This window comes from Hevea brasiliensis, chromosome 14 (genome assembly GCF_030052815.1).
Source record: "Hevea brasiliensis isolate MT/VB/25A 57/8 chromosome 14, ASM3005281v1, whole genome shotgun sequence".
Lineage (NCBI taxonomy): Eukaryota > Viridiplantae > Streptophyta > Magnoliopsida > Malpighiales > Euphorbiaceae > Hevea > Hevea brasiliensis.
Genome location: NC_079506.1, coordinates 746,921 through 761,960, shown reverse-complemented (window position 1 = coordinate 761,960; position 15,040 = coordinate 746,921). Strand labels below are relative to the sequence as shown.

General features: G+C 34.1%; 2 pseudogenes; both read right to left on the bottom strand.

The window, feature by feature from the left end:
* Positions 1-218: 218 nt before the first annotated feature.
* On the bottom strand, positions 219-3,927 carry LOC110632914 (putative disease resistance protein RGA4; annotated as a pseudogene).
* Positions 3,928-6,052: 2,125 nt separating this feature from the next.
* Positions 6,053-12,953, bottom strand: LOC110632919 (putative disease resistance protein RGA1; annotated as a pseudogene).
* Positions 12,954-15,040: the final 2,087 nt, after the last annotated feature.

Genomic DNA, 15,040 nt, shown 5'->3' with positions numbered 1-15,040 from the left:
TTCAGAAGCGGTAGCAGTACATCCACCAATTGTCATGGTTACACACCAATTCTTTAACATCTATGAACGACTGCTCTGAGATTTAAGCGAGAATATTGCAAGATATCTGTCAATATAAAAATACACATGAAAATCCAAGAACTTTAATGACAAAAACTTGCGTCTGCTTCTAAGATGAGGAAAAAAATAATGCCTATTGAAGGGGATAAGCACATACCCTAAGAGAAGTCGATCTGATTCTTCTGATCATAGTTCGTAGCAGCCATCCACTTGAATCCATCTATCGTCAATACTAATATTTGGGATGTGAGCAATTTTGGGCCAATCAGCACAAATGTTGCTTTTGCATCTTTCTGATAGCAGAGGACATAATTTAATCCATAAATATTGTAATTTGGTGAGGCTTTCCATCCACCCTGGTAATGACTGCAATTTAGGACAACTTTTAATTAAGAGTTTGCGCAGAGTGGGAACATGTTGAAGTCCCTTTGGGAGGGACGCCAATTTGTTCAAATTTATCAATTGAAGCTCCCGGAGGCTTCTAAGGTACTGCCACCGCATATCACTATGATCCTTTGAATCAGTTAAATCAAGCTCCTCACAAGCCAAGAAGACAAGCTTCTCGAGGGAGGTTAGATGCCGCAAAGCAGAAGACACCTTTGTTATTCGTGAACAATACCGAATATAAAGACGTTGGAGTGATGTGAGATTTGTCAGCAACTCCTCTGGCAGAAATTCTAGATCCTCAATATTCTCGATTTGCAGAATTTTCAATTGAGATGGGGAAATCGAAGAACAAGAAGAGGTAGATTGTGACACCGAAATCTTCATCTTCAGTATGTCCTCCAATGACTTCTTGCTGGCATTTTTTAATACCAATTTTTGGACAGATGGAATGAGAGGCATTGAAGTGAGGTTAGGGCAAGACCTGATTTCCAAATGATCAAGACAGTGAAATTGTAGCAACTGAGGCGTGGATGTATCCCTCCTCCATCCCTTCAGATTTTGGCAATTTGAGAGCAAGAGTTTCTCCAAGGAAGGGAAGAAAAATGCCCTGTCGCCATTAATTCCATTCTCTATGTACTCCAGATCAGTGAAATTATAAATCCCCAAAGTTTTAAGTGAAGGGAACCGATCCAACTGTGGAAAATGTTGGCATTTTTTGCAGTTATTAATTCGAAGTTTCACCAAATTAGTGAGGGAAGAAATCCAGCTTGGAAACAAGAGTCTTCCGCACCCAAACACAATCAACCATTTTAGATTAATGTGTGGCCGCAGCTCTTCTAATGACATTTCTTCATCATTTTCAACATCATCTGGACCACCATCACTATTATTATCATAGCGAGAGCCCAATTTCCATGATAATGTCAAGGATTGAAGGCGTTGCTTCTCCTTCAAATTGGCTGCCTCAAATTCAGATGCTGGATTTTTCACATACCGTAGATTCATGATCTCTAGATTTCCTCCCAGCTTGTTCAAGTCACGTAATTCACCTAGTCCACCGCTACGTTTGGAGACACCCATATCTTTGGCCACCATGAATACCGATAAATTCTCAAGGGCAGTTAGTTGACCAATCCCAGGTGGCATATGAGTCAAACTAACACATCCATCAAGCCAAAGTTGCTGGAGATTGACCAACTTTTTAATGTGCTTAGGCAAGTGCTTAAGCCTTTCACATAAGTCTATTATGAGAAAGATCAAGAAACCTTATATGCTTCATTTTATCTATGGAATGTGGCACTTTCTTAATTCCTAAATCACATAAGTCTAATGCCCTCACATGACTTAATTTGGAAAAAATTTCATCACATTCTACTTTAATATCATGTGTTTTTGACCAGCTAAATGATGTAAATGTTCTCACTTTTGACACATTAGGTAAGCAACTTGCGAATTTTTGCCATGACTCAACTTCAACATTAATTGACAAATGTCGAGTTATTTTCTCAACACGCTTTGCATCTGAATTTAATAAAATGGTTTCATCTCCTGCTACTTGCTCGGCAAGATCATGCATCAAATCATGCATTTTACAACTCCGTAAATTACCCATTGCATTTTCTTCTACTTCTTGAAGGAAGGACCTCCATAAAAGATCCTTGAAATATTCTAAACCTATATCTTGAAGACTTTGTTCTGAATTTGACGATTTAATAAATCCTTGTGCTATCCAAAGTCTCACCAAATATGGGATTTTAATTTTATAATCTTTTGGAAATAATCTACAATAAGCAAAGCAACACTTCAAATGAGAAGGTAAATGATTATAACTCAATATGAGAGTTTGCATAATAGTATTCCCTTCTTTATTCATACTTGGAAGCTCTTTTTCTTTGAAGTGTTGCCATTCGTCTATTGTATTTTTAGAATACAATAAACGACCTATTACTCTTATGGCTAAAGGGACTCCAACACACTTTGCCACAATTTCTTTTCCAATTCTCTCATGGTCTGGGCTAATGACTTCCCCCAATTTAAAGGCCATATTTGCAAATAAAGAACATGAATCATTAACAAGTAGGCCTTGTAAGTCATGTGTTTTTTCTGATCTTATCATTTCTGCAACATTTTTAAGACGTGTAGTCACTATTATTTTGCTTCCATTTCTACCTCCAACTAACAAATCCTTCAAGCAAAACCAATGTTCAGAATTCTCATTCCATAAATCATCCAACACAAGTAAGTATTTTCTTCCATTAATTTTCTCACAAAGAAGATCTTTCAAGGTATTCATTTCAAGATTTTTAGGTTTCTCACCAACAAGAGATTCTAAAGTCTTTTCAACAATTATTTTAATATCAAAATTATCAGAAATGCACACCCACATTTTTAGCTCAAAATTTGATTTCACCGTCTCATCATTATATGCAAGTTGAGCAAGTGTTGTCTTTCCTAAGCCTCCAATACCCACAATGGAAATGATTGACACATTCTCCCCACAACTTGAAGACAGAAGAAAATCAACAATTTCCTTCTTATCCTTTTCTCTGCCAACAACTATTTGAGGTAAAGATGAGTGAGTTTGCTCTCTTTCCTCAAACATAGGAAGTTTCTTCTCAGGGCGCTCATTTAAGAGAAACTTCTTATTTGCGGCAATCCCATCTAATTTACTTCTAAGTTTTTTAATCTTATGAGCCATTTTAAGACCATAAGCAAATTGGTTTGAGCTTGAAAAGAACAAGCGTACCTCCTTCACCATTTTGTTGCTGGTCATCATCTGTTTCAGTAGGACATCTGTGGAGAACTCATCTAATAAGTCATCAGCGTCATAAAATGCTTCTTTTAGCGATTCAACCCAAACTCTGACTTCATGACTCTGCGAATACTTCTCCTCTGCATCTAGAAGAACAGCTTGGATGGTTGAAACTGTTGTCCTGAGTTTGTCAAGCTCCTCTTGGACAGCCCACCACAGCTTAGTCTCCTGAATGGCTGGAGAAGCGAGCTTAGAAATGATTTCTCCTGCAATGTTGAAGAGAATTGCTTCTGCCATTGATTCACAAGTAAGAGGAAAGTAAAGGTAAAGGGGCAATTGGGAAGCGTTCAAGGTTTGAAGAGAAGGATTATGAAGCTATGTGGTGGATGAAAGTGCTATGGAAATATTTATAAAACGGATTAAGGGTCTTCTTATTCACCCTAAGATGAAAATGTTCCAAAAAGACTAACCGCGTGGGGACATGGGAATATTTCTTTGTTTGTTTATTGTCATTAATTGTTGAAATTTATTAGTGAATTTCATATCATTAAGGCTGGCCAATAGGCCATTATCTGTAAATTATAAAAAGGCTTTTTTTCATATTGGATTCTGCTTTAATTTGAAAAGATTAAAAAGTTAGTTTTCATGGTATCTGTGAAAATATTTTATAAAAAGACTTTCCGAGAATGCTGCTGTGAAAATATTACAATTTTTATATTACAGGCCGCGTGGGTTCATATGACTATGATAACAAAACATTTTATAATTTATAGGATGCCATTGCTATGGAGTTCTTAATTTATAGGAAAACAGTTTGGGCTCCTCATATGTCGATGCTATTATACATGGAGTTGTCTCCTTGACGGGAAATGCTCATTGAATTTCATCAAGGAATATACTGAAGAAAATTCTGAGCCACTGAGGATGCTATATATGGAGTTATCTCTATGGTGTTTTGTATTAACTCTTTACTCAGAATATCTATCAGGAAATTTTTTGAGTCAATCTGAATATGATTTTTTTTAAACAATATTTCTTTAATATATATATATATATATATATATATATATATATATATATATATATATATATATATATATATGTTATTGTCAAAGAGTTGGTGGAGAAGCCAAGCTGCAAATGTAACAAGGCCCTGCCTCATTTTCCTGGAATTCAATGCCAAAGAAAATTCCTAATAAATTTTGGAGTTATTGGCACAAAATGTCAGTTTTCTTGATGGGGTTTCCCTTAATATCTTCATTGAACATTTTTAATGAAATAAAAGTAAAGTAAAAAAAGAAAAGGAAATGTATGGTTGTAAGTAAGTCAAGGTCAATACTCAATTTGAGAAGTTAAATTGCTTTTCGCTTTGAAAGGCAATGAAATTGTTGATGCAATTAACTAATATTTCAATTTAAGAGAAGGAATAATAATTAAAAAAAAAGCTGAAATACATAAATTTATCCTTGAATTTTACTAAAAATGAATTTATAGCACTTTAAATTTTTAAAATTTCCTATAGTGCATTTCAACTCCTATAAACATCTCATGCCACATCTCTTGTAAAAGTGAAATTAAGATAACTTGCTAAAGTGTATCATAGAATATTTATGGGAGTTTAACATGTATTATAAAACATTTTAAAAGTTCATAGTGTTATGAGATTTTTTTTCATAAACTTCAAAAATAAAATAGTGTATTTAGGAAAAAAAAGAAAATAAGCCATTTTCAAGTGTTACGAGATTTTTTTTTTAATAAAATTCAGAAATAAAATAGTGTATTTGGGCCAAAAAAAAAAGAAAGAAAATAAGCCATTTTCAAGGTTTATGAGGTACTATAAAAGTGTGTGGATCCCATGAAGTGACAAGACATTTAGACTTTGGAGCACTCTTGTCCTAGACTTGAATTATTGCAATGAGTAAAAAAATTAACTTGAGAATTTATCAACATTTCGTGAAGAAAAATTTATAATGTAGTCTTGAACAGTCAAACCTTAATGAAAACAATCTTTTGAGTCGGTTTACAAAGTAAAATAGGAATCAGATTTGATAGGTTCGATGTGATTTCAAGACTACAACTATTTGAAGAAGTCATGTGGTAATTATGGGTCAACCATGGATGTTCATGTGCTTCTCTTTCACTACACACAAAGAAAAACACGATAACCTCAGCTCATATCAAGAAGAAGTTTATAAATCATATAAAGACACACAATTACAAAATTAGGGTAGTAATAAATTGAATAATTGAACCCCAGAACTCATCTGAATCCAAAAGGCACCTTTTCCCAACTTCCTAATAGCTTTTGAGGGATGGTCATATATACTGTTTATGTGTCCATTGGAAAAGCAAATCAGTCCACCAGATTGGATTTCACTCTGTTCATTCAATGTTGTCAAATTAACAGATTTGGAGAAAAGAAATGAGATGAGTACCTTGTAATTTTGCATGATTGCTCTGCCCATAAGGTTTCCTTTAAAGTCTAAACTGCAATTGGGTCCATATAGACTGAAAATTTTGCACAATGCACTAGACTGTCAAAAAATGGATTTTTTTTTAAAAGGAACAAAAAATTTATGCTTGGATGATGTTCATATAAGGCATGTGAAGGTGATGAACATATCAAAACAAACACTTTCTTGCATAAGAGAGGCCAATTCACAATTGCTTTTCTCTTACATCTTTAAACAAGGTAGAACCATTATCAATTTCCAAACTTTGGAAATGAAGACCATAGTTGCAGAATGCTTATTTGAAATTCCATAGCTCAATTAAATTGCATGGAAATGCTTCAATCTACTGATTCACAATATCTGCAGAACAGCTTGAAACTAACATTAAAGGGATAAACAGTGGCTGAAGTTCCTCCATTCGTTGCATTGATCTTTAACAACCTTAAGTACCAAACAAAAGTTACAAACAATTCTGCAATCGCATAAATGATTTCTGAAGTGAAGAACAGATGAAAATAATACACATATATAGGAGCATTAAGCAGAGCATGTTTCTTCCAGATCACATGCCTGGAGATTAGACCTCAATTTTGGGCATGCTTTACATTTTCTAGAAGAAACTCCTGATTGTCATTTTGTCTTCCTGAAACCAACACAAAGAAAGGTAAAACTATGGGCATTTTGATATTTAATTGTTCTTGTACAAGAAAATATAACAATAAAATGATAGAAAAAACAACAAAGTAACAAGACTTACCACACAACTGGAAGGAAGGAATAAGTTAGATTTGAAGAAATATGGAAGTGTTGAACTCATTCTGTTTTCAGAACCAATGATTTTTCCACCACTGCATGCCGCAAAGCAGAAGACAAAAAGGAAGTTGTGCCTTACTTGAAGAAGCTATCAATAAAGAAATTCTACAGTCCCAAGTTATTACAAAGTGGCAGCAAGTTGAAGTTCATCCACAGCCAAGAGGTGCCATTCATTAAATATTAAGAAGAGAACAGAGGACTATTGCATGCTGCATTCGTTATTGTAGAGATGAAAATCCTTGCAATCAGCAGCTTCTCTAGGCAAAGGAGATGGGGTAATTATTGATGCATACTTCAAAACCTTTGGCAGAAACTTTAGATTCCCATTTTTCTGAGAAATATGAACAAATGCATATATTTATTATTTTGTATAGTGTTATTTGTTCACAAGTAAATGTTAGAAAATGTAATTATCGAACATACAAAACAAAGGAACAAAAAAAAAAAAAAAGAGAAAGAAAATGAATCATGCTTGTGATACAGGTTATAACCTATTGAACTTTTTTGCCTATTTAGAATTTAGCAAACAATAAATTTTGGCGAAGATCAATTTTTGAATGTAATTCTTTTGTTGTAGCCCATGATTCTTTCGCCAAAGCCATCAATGCTGTCAAAGTAGTAGACACATGAAAAAAATAAAAAGAACATGATAAGGTAGGCAGCAACTTATACGTGAATGAGATGGACATCAGGGATGCGAGCAATCCCAGGCCAAACAGCACCCATGTTGTTACATCACTAAGGTGAGTTTGGGCATCCAGCCATCCACTCAAGTAAAGACATTAAATTCACAATCAGCAAGAAGATTACATTTAGTTGCTCAAAATCCTAATTTCCCCAGCACCCAAATCGTTTCAAAAAGCTCTCTCTCAACATGTAGCGATCAGATTTATACTCCAAAACTAAATGCTAGAACCCCTTTAAAATATCCACTGACAGAATGTTTAACGAAACACTTTCAACACAACGCAACAACAGGAATATCTATAACTGTTTATTAACTTCAGATACCGGCAGCCATGAAATGAAGGTCTCAAGGCATTGAAACCCTGAACCATACAAAAGGAATATCTACAATTGTTTATTAATTTCGGATAACGACAGCCAGAACTTCATCTGAGTCTAAAGTGCTTCCATAAAACTCTTTGAAGATCAATGGTCATATTGTTTACACCAAAAATATCCATAGGACTAGGGGCAGGCACTGCATTACATTTTTGAGAACAACAATATAAATCATCCTTTAGCCAAAAAATTTAAATATTAGGAGGTTCATCATTTTATCAACTAAGGCACTTACTAGCTTGTCAGTTTCTGCATAATTCTCTAGCAACATGTAGAAGCTGAAATTCTAGTATGGACTGCTTTGTAGTGGTACTTCCAGTAAGAAATAGGAATACCTGCTGGTAAGTATGTATCAATGATTTAATAGACTGAGTAAGTGGAATAATTATAATATTTAAGTAGAAGCAGAATCATGCATAAAATCCCACTGTGTCTATTGGAAAATCGTATCAGCCAACAAATGAACAGCACTGGATTTCACTCTGCTCGTTTAATGTTATCAAATTAACACAAGGAAAACGACCATGGGGAGCTGGTAATAAAAAGTACAACCAATTCCACAAGTACATAAATTGATGAATTGACGAGAAGGAACAAATAAAAAAAAATAAAAATTTTACGAAGAATCAGAGGACCTTTGAAGAGATCAAGCTTCTTGTATTGGGTACCTTCCATATCACATTTCAAAAGATAAGGCTTCGACATGGGGCAAATGCTTTACATTTTTTGAAGAAATTTGAGATAGTTATTTTTTTGTAAGAAAAACCAAATTAAATATCAGGGAAAAAGTTCATAACAAAAAAGAAAAAAAAAGGGGAAAAAACCCAGTACTTACTTACCACACTATTTGACGGAACTTGTAAATTAGATTTGCAAGAAAATGTTGTTGAATATCATTTTGCTTTCAGAAGCAATGCTTTTTCCACCTCTGCATTTAGCAGCACAAATATGTTGTTGATTTAATTCACAAAGGAATGAGGTGAAGAGAAGTTGATAGATGACAACGACCCTGATCACAATTATTCCCATCCTACAGTTTAGAAGCTGTATATTGTTCAATGCGAGAGACATTGAGTAATTGTCATAAATAAACTCTTGCAAATGAAATTGAGTAATTAACTACATGAAATTATCATAGTTAACTCACCAATTGTCAACATCAACATCTATGAACAACTGCTTTTAGATGAGTTTGGGCATCCACTTAGGTAAAGGCATCAAATTCACAATGAACAAGAAGATCACATTTAGAGACAGGCACTGCATTTCATTTTGGGAACAACATCATATCATGCTTCAGCTAAAAATTTGAATATGGGTAGGTTGGTCATTTTGTTAACTGGGGCACTTACCAGCTTGTCAGTTTCTGTTTAGACCAATTCTCTTGCAAAGTGTAGAAGCTAAAACTGCAAGGGATTATGGGACTTCTTCATAGCAGCACCTCCAGTTAAAACTAGAGAATCAAGAAAACAAAATTGCAAAATTTAATAGGAATCGTGGTCTTAAGTTTCCAACCAAAAGTGAATACTTGCTGACAAGCTGGCAACTGCCAAATAATTAAGGCAGGCTGTTGATTTAACTTACAAAAGGAATGTGAAGAAAAGTAAAAACTCGTAGATGAAGTTGATTAATGACAATGCCCTTCATCAAAATTTCATGTATGAAGCTACTCAATGTATCTCCATCCTGAAGTTCATAGGCAGTAGCAGTAGCAGTACATCCTATCTGGACGACAAAGAGAAAGAAAAAATTATAAAGAGCCAGAAATAATTCTGGCAACTAAAATTAAAGTTATGAAATTATAATAATTTCAAGATATCTGTAAACTTCGATATTAAAAAAAAAATGAAATCCAAGAATTTTAATGACAAAACTAGCGTATGCTTCTAAGATTGACCAAAAAAATAATGCATATTGAAGAGGATAAGGACATACCCCAGGAGAAGTCTCATTCTTCTGATCGTAGTTTGTAACAGCCATCCTATTGAATCCATCTATCGTCGATGCTAATATTTGGGATGTGAGCAATCTTGGGCCAATCAGCACCCATTTTGTTTTTGCATCTTTCTGACAGTTGAGGACATTCTCTAATCCATAAATATTGTAATTCAGTGAGACTTCCCATCCACTCCGGTAAAGATAACAAATTAGGACAATTATGGATCGTGAGTTTTCGCAGAGTGAGAACATGTTGAAGACCCTTTGGAAGTGATGCCAATTTGAACAAATTTACAAATAGGAGCACTTGGAGTCTTCTAAGGTGCTGCCATGGCATATCACTATGATACTCTGAATCAGAAAAATCAAGCTCCTCACAAGCCACGAATACAAGAATCTCAAGGAAAGTTAGATGTCGCAAAGCAGAAGACACCTTTGTTATTCGTGGACAATACCGAATATAAAGACGTTGGAGTGATATGAGATTTGGCATCAACTCCTCTGGCAGAAATTCTAGATCTTCAATATTCTCGATTTCCAGAATTTTCAATTGAGAAGGGGAAATCGAATAACAAGAAGAGGTGGATTGTGACACCAAAATCTTCATCTTCAGTATGTCCTCCAGTGACTTCTTGTTGGCATTTTTCAATACCAATTGTTGGACAGATGGAATTAGAGGCATTGAAGTGAGGTTGGGGCAAGACCTGATTTCCAAATAAAAAAGACAGTGAAATTGTATCAACTGAGGCATGGATGTATCTCTCCTCCATCCCTTCAGATTTGGGCAATTTAAGAGCCAGAGTCTCTCTAAGGAAGGGAAGAATAATGCATTGCCGCTATCAGTTCCACTCTCTATGAACTTCTCTAAGGAAGGGAAGAATAATGCATTGCCGCTATCAGTTCCACTCTCTATGAACTCCAGATCAGTGAAATTCTCGATCGCCAAAAGTTTAAGTGAAGGGAACTGATCCAGCGGTGGAAAATGCAGGCATTTTTTGCAGTTATGAATTGTGAGTCCGACCAAATTAGTGAGGGGAGAAATCCAGCTTGGAAACAAGAGTCTTCCGCACCCTAAAACAATCAACGATTTTAGATTAAAGTGTGGCCGCAGCTCTTCTAAAGACATTTCTTCATCATTTTCAACATCATCTGGACCACCATCACTATTATTATCATAGGGAACGCCCAATTTCCATGATAATCTCAAGGATTGAAGGTGTTGCTTCTCTTTCAAATCGACTGCCTTAAATTCAGATGCTGGATTTTTCACATACCGTAGATTCATGATTTCCAGATATCCTCCCAGATTGTTCAAGTCATGTAATTCACCCAGTCGACCACTATGTTTGGAGACACTGTTATCTTTGGCCACCATGAATAGTGATAAATTCTCAAGGGAAGTCAATTGACCAATCCCACGCGGCATATGAGTCAAACTAACACATCCCTCAAGGTAAAGGTTCTGGAGATTGACCAACTTTTCAATGTGCTTCGGCAATTGCTTAAGCCTTTCACAGCTGACTAGGTACAGAGTTTGCAGGTTTTGGAGTTTAATAATGGAATTAGGAAGGAGTTCAATGTCTTTGTTATCAGAAAGACTGAGAAACCTTATGTGCTTCAATCTGTCGATAGAATGTGGCACTCTCTTAATTCCAAAACCACGCAAATTTAATACCCTTACACGACTTAATTTGGAAAAAATTTCATCACATTCTACATCTTTAATATCGTGCTTTTTTGACCAGTTAAATGATGTAAATGTTCTCACCTTTGACATATTAGGTAAGCAACTTGCTAATTTTTCCCATGACTCAACTTCAAAATTAATTGACAGATGTCGAGTTTTTTTTCCAACATGCTTTGCATCTGAATTTAATAAAATGATTTCATCTTTTGCTACTTGCGTGGCAAGATCATGCATCAAATCATGCATTTCACAACTCCATAAATTACCCAACTCATCTTTTTCTACTTCTTGAAAGAAGGACCTCCATGAAAGATCCTTAAAATATTTTAAACCTATATCTTGAAGACTTTGTTCTGAATTTGATTTAACAAATCCTTGTGCCACCCAAAGGCTCACCAAATATGGGATGTTAATTTCATAATCTTTTGGAAATAATTTACAATAAGCAAAACAACACTTTAAATGAGAAGGTAGATAATAATAACTCAATCTGAGAGTTTGCATAATACTATTCCCCTTTATGTTCATATTTGGAAGCTCTTTTTCTTTGAAGTTTTGCCACTCATCTATTGTATTTTTAAAATGCAATAAACAACCTATTACTCTTATGGCTAAAGGGACTCCAACACACTTTGCCACGATTTCTTTTCCAATTCTCTCATGGTCTAGGCTAATAACTTCCCCTTGTTTAAAGGCCATATTTGCAAATAAAGACCATGAATCATCAACAAGTAGGCCCTGTAAGTCATGCTTTTTTTCTGATCTTATCATTTCTGCAACATTTTTAAGACGTGTAGTCACTATTATTTTACTTCCTTTTCCACCTCCAACTAACAAATCCCTCAAGTGAAACCATTTTTCGGAATCCTGATTCCACAAATCCACAAATCATCCAAAACAAGTAAATATTTTTTTCCATTAATTTTCTCATGAAAACGATCTTTTAAGGTATTCATTTCAAGATTTTTAGGTTTCTCACCAATGAGAGATTCCAAAATCTTTTCAACAATTATTTTAACTTCAAAATTTTCAGAAATGCACGCCCACACTTTGAGCTCAAAATTTGATTTCACCGTCTCATCATTATATGCAAGTTGAGCAAGCGTTGTCTTTCCTTTGCTTCCGATACCCACAATGGAAATGATTGACACATTCTCCCTACAACTAGAAGACAGAAGAAAATTAACAATTTCCTTCTTATCCTTTTCTCTGCCAACAACTACCTGAGGTAATGATGAGTGAGTTTGCTCTCTTTCCTCAAGCATAGGAAGTTTCTTCTCAGGGAGCTCATTTAAGAGAAACTTCTTATTTGCAGCAATCCCATCTAATTTACTTCTAAGTTTTTTAATCTTACGAGCCATTTTAAGGCCATAAGCAAATTGGTTTGAGCTTGAAAATAACAAGCGTACCTCCTTCACCATTTTGTTGCTGGTCATCATCTGCTTCAGTAAAACATCTGTGGAGAACTCATCTAATAAGTCATCAGCATCGTAAAATGCTTCTTTTAGCGATTCAACCCAAACTTTGACTTCATGACTCTGCGAATACTTCTTCTCTGCATCTAGAAGAACAGCTTGGATGGTTGAAACTGTCGTCCTGAGTTTGTCAAGCTCCTCTTGGACAGCCCACAACAGCTTAGTCTCCTGAAGGGATGGAGAAGCCAGCTTCGAAACGATTCCCCCAGCAATGTTGAAGAGAATTGCTTCTGCCATTGATTCACAAGTAAGAGAAAAGTAAAGGTAAGGCACAATTGGGCAGTGTTCAAGGTTTGAAGAGAAAGACTATGAAGCTATGTAGAGGATGAAAATGCTATGGAAATATTTATAACAAATTTAATATTTCTGCATTTCTTTAAAGGACAACCGTGTGGGGACATATGAAAATATTGGTTTGTTTGTTTCTTGTGATTAATTCTTGAAATTAATATATTAATAGATTTCATATAATTTAAATTAACGTTTTGTGAATTGTTAATCAATAAATTAAAGCAGTATTGAGTTTCCCTTTTTCTTCTCTTTTTTCTTTAAAATTAGATTTTGCCTTGTCTTCTCTCTGCTCATAATGATGTCTGTAAATGATTTCTATGGAGAGTACTGTTCATACTTCAACTTAAAAAAAAAAAAAAATGAAGTAAAAAATTTTGGATGTAAAATTTTATTGAATTTATGAATTTAAAAGAAATCCATTATTATTAATAAAAATAAAATTACAACTATCTTCACACCAAGAAAAGCAATGAGTATGAGGTGAATAATGAAACTACGGCAACACAAAGGCCAGCATCTGTAAATTATAGCATTTTGAGAGGCCTATAGAGTTGATTGATTGATGATACTCAGCTTTTTTTTTTTTTTTTTAAATACTATTTCTCTATAAGAGATTTTAAAGTAAACTCAATCCATCATGTAATCAATTAAGTCAATTAAATCACTTTATATCATTCATGTTTATCTATAATTATATAAATAATTAAAATTTTTTTATTAATTTTTAAAACAAATCCTTCCAATAAAACTGTTTTTTTAGAGTTCATTTCATAAACCACCCAAAATAATTAAAATTTTTTTATTAATTTTTAAAACAAATCCATTACTAGTTAATAAAAAAAAAATTGAAAAGCAATGTGTATGAGGTGAATAAAGTGGACTAAATATTAAAATTTTATTTTCATATTTTATACTTTTATTCATTGGATTCGTTTCATCAATAATTCTGATTTAATTCCAATTTATAAACTATAATCCGTTGTCACTGACACCACCACTTAATCTCAACCTTGATCTAATTTTAAAATATGAACTGAGTTCAATTCAGATTTGATATAATTTAATGATGAATTTTATTTTTCAATTTTTATTTTTTAAAAAAGCCATTCAAATTGGATTAGACCATTGGCTGAACCGCTAATGTCATGCTTGTTTGGTTTGGAGGGGACTGACCTTCCCCAAGATAATTGTGACACCGCTCGGCCACCTGTCACTTTCTTACTATTACCACCACAAATTATCATTCCAATATTACTTGCTTATATAAAAGAAATATTTTATATATATATTATTTTACAATTAAATATAAAATTATAACAATAATTATGTTGCATTGCATCATAATATTTATTACATTACGTATATAATTAATTACATCATATTACATTATGTCTAACTAAATGTAGCCTTGCAATATTCTCTCTTAAATCTCAAAACTGTTGTTCATAGATGTTGAACAATTGGTTTGTAACCATGACAATATCTAGTAATTTCATTACTTTAATTTCTGGCTCCTTATAGTTTTTTCCTCTCTCTTTTTTTCCTCCAGATAGGATGTACTGCCATTGCTTCTTAACTTTAGGATGGGCATTCATTGAGTAGCTTCATATATGGAATTGTGATGAAGGAAGGCATTGCCATTGATCAACTTCTTCTACGAGTCTTACTTCTCTTCACATCCCTTTGTAAGTTAAATCAACGGCCTGCCTTAATTATTTGGCACTTACCTGCAGGTTATCAGCAAGTACTCTTTCTTGATTCGAAAACTTAAGACCATGATTCCTACCTAGTTTTGTAATTTATTGATTCTCTAGTTTTGAATGGAGTTGCCACTATGAAGAAGTCCCATAATCCCTTGTAGTTTTAGCTTCTACACTTTGCAAGAGAGTTGGTTTTCAAGCTAGTAAGTTCCTCAGTTAATATAATGATACCAGAACCTCACCATATTCATATTTTTAGCTGAAGCATGATTTGCTGTTCACAAAACGAAATGCAGTGCCTGTTACACTTTACCCTCCTATACTAACTCACATAACTAACATGGAAAACCAATTAAGTTTATATAGCAGTATCTTAACTCAGAAAAAAAAAAGCATCCTATGCAGGGCATCATTATATC